This window comes from Rhipicephalus sanguineus, chromosome 8 (assembly GCF_013339695.2).
Source record: "Rhipicephalus sanguineus isolate Rsan-2018 chromosome 8, BIME_Rsan_1.4, whole genome shotgun sequence".
Taxonomy (NCBI): domain Eukaryota; kingdom Metazoa; phylum Arthropoda; class Arachnida; order Ixodida; family Ixodidae; genus Rhipicephalus; species Rhipicephalus sanguineus.
In genome coordinates, this window is record NC_051183.1 from 52,063,680 (window position 1) to 52,070,501 (window position 6,822).

The following is a 6,822-nucleotide window of genomic DNA, read 5'->3' on the forward strand; positions in this document are numbered from 1 at the left end:
CTTCTCAATTTATATGATTCTGCTCTCCACGATTAACAAGGAAGTGAGACGTCAGAACTTCGACGCAAAAGCAGCGTCACAAAAACTGCATTGGTATTTTCATTCTAAGGTATGGATTGTTGGTTAAAATTATGTTGATGTTTACACTCATAATTTTTTTTATTTTGGGGGGTTACATACGTACAAAGCACAGGCGGTGTTATACGCACGTTTCCTTGTTTTTTTTTTCTTACTTTTCGACTGTTCATTCAAACTTTGTTCTCAAGAAATAATGGCACACCATTATCACAAGATTATTTCAGAAGTGATAATTTGATACTGCAAAAGATGATTGTTCAGGCTGAAAGGTATATCATCGTTTTTTTTTAGTTTAATAAAACGTGTGTTATTATCTGGCGCACATAAATGCCAGTATCTGTGCACCACAAAATGCCCCAAGGTAGTCTTTGTAATATTAAAAGGACATTTTACCGGTAAGATGATCCGACAAAGTTAAAATTGTGGCTTTCGTCATGTACATCTATAAAAAAATATTTACTAGTTAATCTTGCCCCTGTTGCTTTTTGTCACCTTCGACGATGACAAATATTTTCACGGCGTTCGTGACTACATTAGCTAATTCACTATTACTAAAATTTGGTGCACTATAGCTCCACAGCCAAAATAATGAGCACTTGAGAGGCAGGGAATACACGAAAGACTGGTAGATTAACCAGACTATCTCCAATTTGCAGCCCTGCGCACGAAGAGATGAATGAGGGCATAAAATAGAGAGAGAACGAAAAGATGAGCGCACACAAGTCACAATACACAAAAACGGCGCAACGTATCTTCAGGTGATCTCTTAAGTCAGTTGTCTTTAAGGACAGAACAAACGCGCTTCTGGTTTTCGGAGCTGATAGGTATAAGGACAGAATCGAAAGGTATTTTAATCAATAAATTTATAGCATACAGAGCAAACCATCGTTTCCTTCAATTTGCGAACATCACATTACAGCTTCAAGTTCTCCTTGACAGTAAATATAAATTGTGCATGTCCTTTCAGTTTGTCCGTTCAGAATGTCACTACAGCAGCAGTCGTCACTTATTGGAAAACTCTGTCGATAGGTATTGAAACGGAGGCGCGCGATTATTCAAAAATGTGTACTCTAAATGAGTACTCTGGTATTTGCTATATTCGAAAAACATATTTACTGTTCGAAATATTTCAACAACCCGAAAGTCCAAATCATATTCCGAACGTGTTTTTAAAGAGCAGAAGTGAGAATATTATGTTTTATCAGCCAAGGTAGCATTGTATAAAAATCTTTTATCACACATGTAACGACTAATCTTGCAGAAATAACGAACATGCGTTTTTCAAGTCGGAATCGTTGCGCAACGGTGCCAGAGCGCGTCGTCCCCGCCATCTTGGTGTGGACGGAAAGCACGTTTCTCCGATTTCAAAACCTTTCTTTCTTTCTTTCTTTCTTTCTTTCTTTCTTTCTTTCTTTCTTTCTTTCTTTCTTTCTTTCTTTCTTTCTTTCTTTCTTTCTTTCTTTCTTTCTTTCTTTCTTTCTTTCCTTTTCTTTCTTTCTTTTTTTCTTTCTTTATTTCTTGACAGGTAGCGGCCGTCCGCGGAACGCTTTATTTGGCCTTAATCGGCTTCGCGTTTTTCGTTTTCTTTCCTGCGTTCGTCAACCTGGCAGCACCGGTTTAGGAATTCAATTTCCTCGATGACGAAAGTTTCCTTAAGTGCGCTATTCATCACACCAACCTTACGTCTTTTGCACGATATCGATTTTAGTCCTTCAACATGAAATACTGCAACGAATTCTGACTTTCCACCGCAAGTACGTGGGACTTCATTACCAAATTATGCTTTATTACACCGTATGGCAACAATACAACGATTAAAACAGCAGATCACGTCTCTTTGAAATACTCTAAAATGCTTAGAAATCCTGGCCAAAGCCCTCCTTGCCTTTATTTCATGTGTCCAAGTGCATGCTTGAATGCGTGTCCACATGCACGCTTGATTGCAGGCCAGCATTAGCGATGCACCAGTTCATAGTGTCGGTAGATAGATGTCCGACCATATGTAAGTAAATGCAGCTGTAGGAGTGCCGCAGCCATGATGTAGGCGGTAGCTTGCGCCAGTTGGAAGGAATCAACGCTACTAAAAATTCTGATATTGCCGCGGCGGCGCTCGAGGGTACATGGAAGATACATTTAATGGACAGATGGCGAGATAGTCTGACTAATGCATAACGCTAACACGCCGCCAGGCGAATGTTGTCATTTACATAAGGTTTCTATCATGGATTCTCAAATTGGGTTCCGTGGAGGACATTTTAGGGTTCCTCGAGTGGCTGGAACCAATGTAATCAGCTTCCGTTTTACCCCTCCCCCCATAAAACTAATTTATTTATTTAGACAAGGAAATGGGCATTGCATTTTGCATTTGACGAAGCCATCGCCCACCGCATCCGCACATCGGGTGTCTGCGGGAAGCGAGAGACCCACGTGGTAGCAGCATAAAGACTCCTCGTTTAGGGCGCGCCGTGAAACTTGCACGAATTGCAGATCCATGGCGACAGAACGCGTGAAGCGCTGGTAATGCGTACTCGTGAGCGTTGAAACCAGTTAAAGCCAAATGAAACCAGTTCAAACGACATTAACGGGTAGCTCGGTGTTTTATTCGTAGCTCGTGGCGCGTCGGCGTTCACGTAGCACAGTTTTCATACATGGTGATCTGATACTGCTCTATGTCGTTTTTTTTTTTAATCAAAACGGGCAACGAGTGCCTTGATACGCGTAAGAGGCGTCGCTTTGAGCCGGCTGTGGCCTGCACCAGCATTTAGGCTTAGCTTTACGACCGATTCATGGGCCTGCGGCCGTTTCGCTGAGCGAGTGGCATGTCTCATTTTCCGTTTTGCAAAAAATAAAACAGGTCTCTGTACGTCCAGTGCTTTGTTTTCGTGAACACAGTGCTTATGCGGCGGGGTGCCTGAAGTATGCAGTGTCTACCCGGCGGGCGCTTGACGCGACTCGCGGAGCTGTGCGGGGAGGAATCGCAAGTCTATGTATTATCGGGGTTCTACATTAACGGCGATGGCCATCGATATTAAAGAAAATAGAACATTCCTACAACGCGGGCAGTGTTAATACTGTGGTTGCGCGCATCTAGAGGTGTTGTCACACACACCCTCCCCCTTTTGATTTCCTCAGGCTCAAAAAAAGTCAGTTGTTCCGCGGCACACTGGAAAAGCCGTTGGGGTTCTCTAATGCCACAAATCTTGACAACCACTGTTTGATATGCACATGCACTTATATGGGTCACGCGTATTGGAGACGTTGCCACATTTCATGCAAACTACACTCCGCATTTCTTTCGATCGTGTTCAACCGACAACGTGAAGTCGCCGGAGCACATACACGGGTTCGCATATTCTAAATCGTTGCTCTGAAGCTTATATCGTGTACTCAATACTGACCCACCCAGCTGCTGGGTGATGTGTCGATTCTTTTTACCTCTTTATATTTCGTGATAAAATCGAAGATCTATTGCCGCAGTCATCGTGTAACTATCACTTGGGCTCACTGAATTGTTATTCTGAAGCTACCAAATACATAACAATTTATTTGCATAGCTTTTTTTAGCTTCCTGTGACCACTACCATTTCCAGAGAATTGTATACTGCTCTAACAACCTTGCAACGCCTCCGATCTTAGAGGTGTTGCAATCATGTGATGACGTCATCGCGTGAAGTCACTTTATTCGACGTTGTCATGACGTCACAAGCTTTGGTCGTATGGTGGCGTCATTACGTGATTATTCACATCCCTCGTGCTGACACCGCCGGTGTCCGCGGTACCGCCGACACCGCGGACACCGGCGGTCAATTTTCGCGTAAGCTGATGCATGTAAGGTTTTCGCCACAGCAGGCGCAGGGCCCCTAGAAGGCGAGTGTTAAATGAAAACAATATTTCGTTCTGGTGGTCTGTGATAGCGGACATCCTGTTGGTTTACTTTAGGAAATCATTTCTTCTGCTCATATTCTTCACGTCCTACACTTCCTAATCACGAAATTTCATCGAATACAAGAGGGCCCATTGCTATATTAGAAGAGCTTCCTGCACGAGCTTCCTGCATATCGTACGCTATATGTGCATGACTAAAAAGCGCAAGGCACATTCACTTAGCACGGAGGCGCGCATTAAGCGTGAACCTGGTAGCATGTACAAAAGCGGCAACACAGCGCTAAATGACGCCATAGGCTGAGTGTCACGGAAACACAGACCACATAACGTGCCAGAAACACATGCCAGATAACCGCCACAGTTGACGCACGGCGGCACTAACCTGCAATATCGAAATAAATCTTCCCGTCACAACATCACGGTAATTAACATCCCGAGCTCGTGCTGAGAATGCGCGATAAATTACGTAAACGCAACACATCACGCTATCGCTGCAAAATTTCAATCTGCCCTAGCATTCGAAACACGAACTATGAAACTCCTTTTTTCAGCGTGACAAAATGATTTTTGAAGTTTGTGCGCCTGAAAGGGCCCCATTGCACAACGAATAATAACGTTGTGTTAATGGTACGCTGTTTACAATACCAGCAATATTCAAGCGAAATACGCATGTACGTCGCTCGCATAACACGGAGCAGTCGGTCGGGGTCCCTTTGCTGCGTGTGATGTTTCTAATCCAAAGGCGTCGTCGCTTCTTTTCCTTTAAAAAAAAGCGGAAACCCTGCGCGCCGCTGTTTGAGCAGCCAACCGCGCACCAACAGCCCATCGCACGCAACAAATTGACGCAGGAATGCGCGTGCGAGACCGTACGCGGCCTCGCACAAGAGCTTTGCAACCTACGCGCGCTCCTCAGCAATCGTGTGAACGCGGCGCGCCGGCCCTTCGGCGTCGCGGCTCTGCCAGACTCCGCGTCGCGCTGCCGCCCGCCGCCGCAGGCGAGGAGAGAGGGTTTACGTCACGAGAAGAGGGCGGCGCTGGGACGGGGCGCGGAGAGCGGCGAGATGAAAGAATCGCCAAACTCTCCCGAAGGGTACATATGGCTCTGACCTCATCTTGCAACTAGCGCCGCCTCTCGGCAGCCCACCATAGACAACTCTCCTTCGAATCCTTCCTTCTACCGCTTTCGCTATATCCTCAAGTGTTCCTCTCTGCTCTTTTTTTATGTTTATCATTGCTATAGAAGCGCGCAGTTTGTATAGAACAACGAAGAATAGAGGAAAGACTCGCATTCGTCACGTCGTCTTGCCTTGTTGGTTTGGAGTTAACTCTTGTTTAAGCGTTGGCCACAGGAATTATCAGGAAGTCGTTCAAGTGCAACCGAACAAATGACGGTGCTTTTGTTGCAGTGGCAGCTTTCCAAGTTGTGTACATATGCTTTTTCGCGTGTCATGGCGAAAAAAAGACAAGATGGCCTCAAGCCGAACAATGTTCTTTCCTGAGCGATGTCAGTGGCTCTTGGCGTAGCAACAGTTCGATTACATTAGTGAAGAAACTAGCGCTACATCCTGCGAAGTATGGAAATTACCACTATTCATGGAACGCACACTAGAATATTTCAAGGCGCTATACCTCTGTACTACTCTGCTACTGATAGATAACCGTATTTGCCTGGTGTGGCAAATTGCGGCCACTGTGCGTCACCTACGTTGTTATCACTTTGCGTTGTTTCCAAATCCAAATCCAAGCTATGATTTGGATATCGAATATTGTTTTCAGAAAGCTGCCTGAGAGAGTCAGTTAATACTTGCTGTGCACAGGTGCCACAAGAAGAGCATTTTGCGGTAAATTTCACAAACTAAAGCAGAATATTGTGCACGAGAGTTACGTACGGCTTGCAACCACAATTTCGTCCTAATTAGCAGTAATGCCGCTAAAATCACGATACACAGCCCTGCGGCTGTGCACTGCAAGTGATCATGGCGCGACCCGGCATACGCATGCGCGCGCCTGAGAAACCACGCGATTGCCGCAAGAGGGAGCGACGTGTAAACTTTGTGCATAGGAGGAAGTCTTCACGGTGAAGGAGTAACGCAGCGCGTTGCTCCCTTCTCGCTCCTTATTTTAGATTGTAGCCTTCATTAGGGAGACCTTAGAACGGTCAGCCTTTATGCGTTTCTTCTATTGTAGCAACTGGCTCCCCGAACCAACTCGTTTGACTCTACGCTAATACACCTTCACTGATCAGTTTCATTTTAGGGGCGAAGCTCCTTAAGGCGGCACCCGTTCGTCCCTCGTAGTCGTCGTCGTCGTAGTAGTACTAGTAGTAGTAGTCGTATTCCGTAACAAGTCTTACGCTTTGACCTCCAAGGTGGTGCCGGTGGGAGATTTTTCCTGTGCGTTGTTGAACAATAAAAAATTCGCAGCGTGCGCGTTAACTAAAAGCCGAATTCTTCTGTCTCTCATTCCCCATTAGCAGCCATTGGCATGTTCCAGTAGGAAACGTTAGTAGAAGTAGAAGTGTAAGTGTTAGCTAAAAGCCGACTTCTTCTGTCTCTCATTCCCATTAGCAGCCATTGTTTACCTCCAAGGTAGTGCCTGGTGAGATTTCTCCTGTGCGTGATTAAACAATAAAAAATTTGTTCAAAACGCCGTTGATTGATGAAATAAACCAACGAAAGACGCCAGATGTTTTGTAAAAGCAGAACGAAAGAACGCCAGATGTTTCTAAAGCAAAACGAAGAGACGCCAGCTGCTTAACGAAAGACGCCAGATTTTTCTAAAGCAATGGTTTTCTAAACAATGAAAATTCACAGCGTACATGTAAAATTAAAGTGAGCTGCAAGTCGTCATAACTCATCG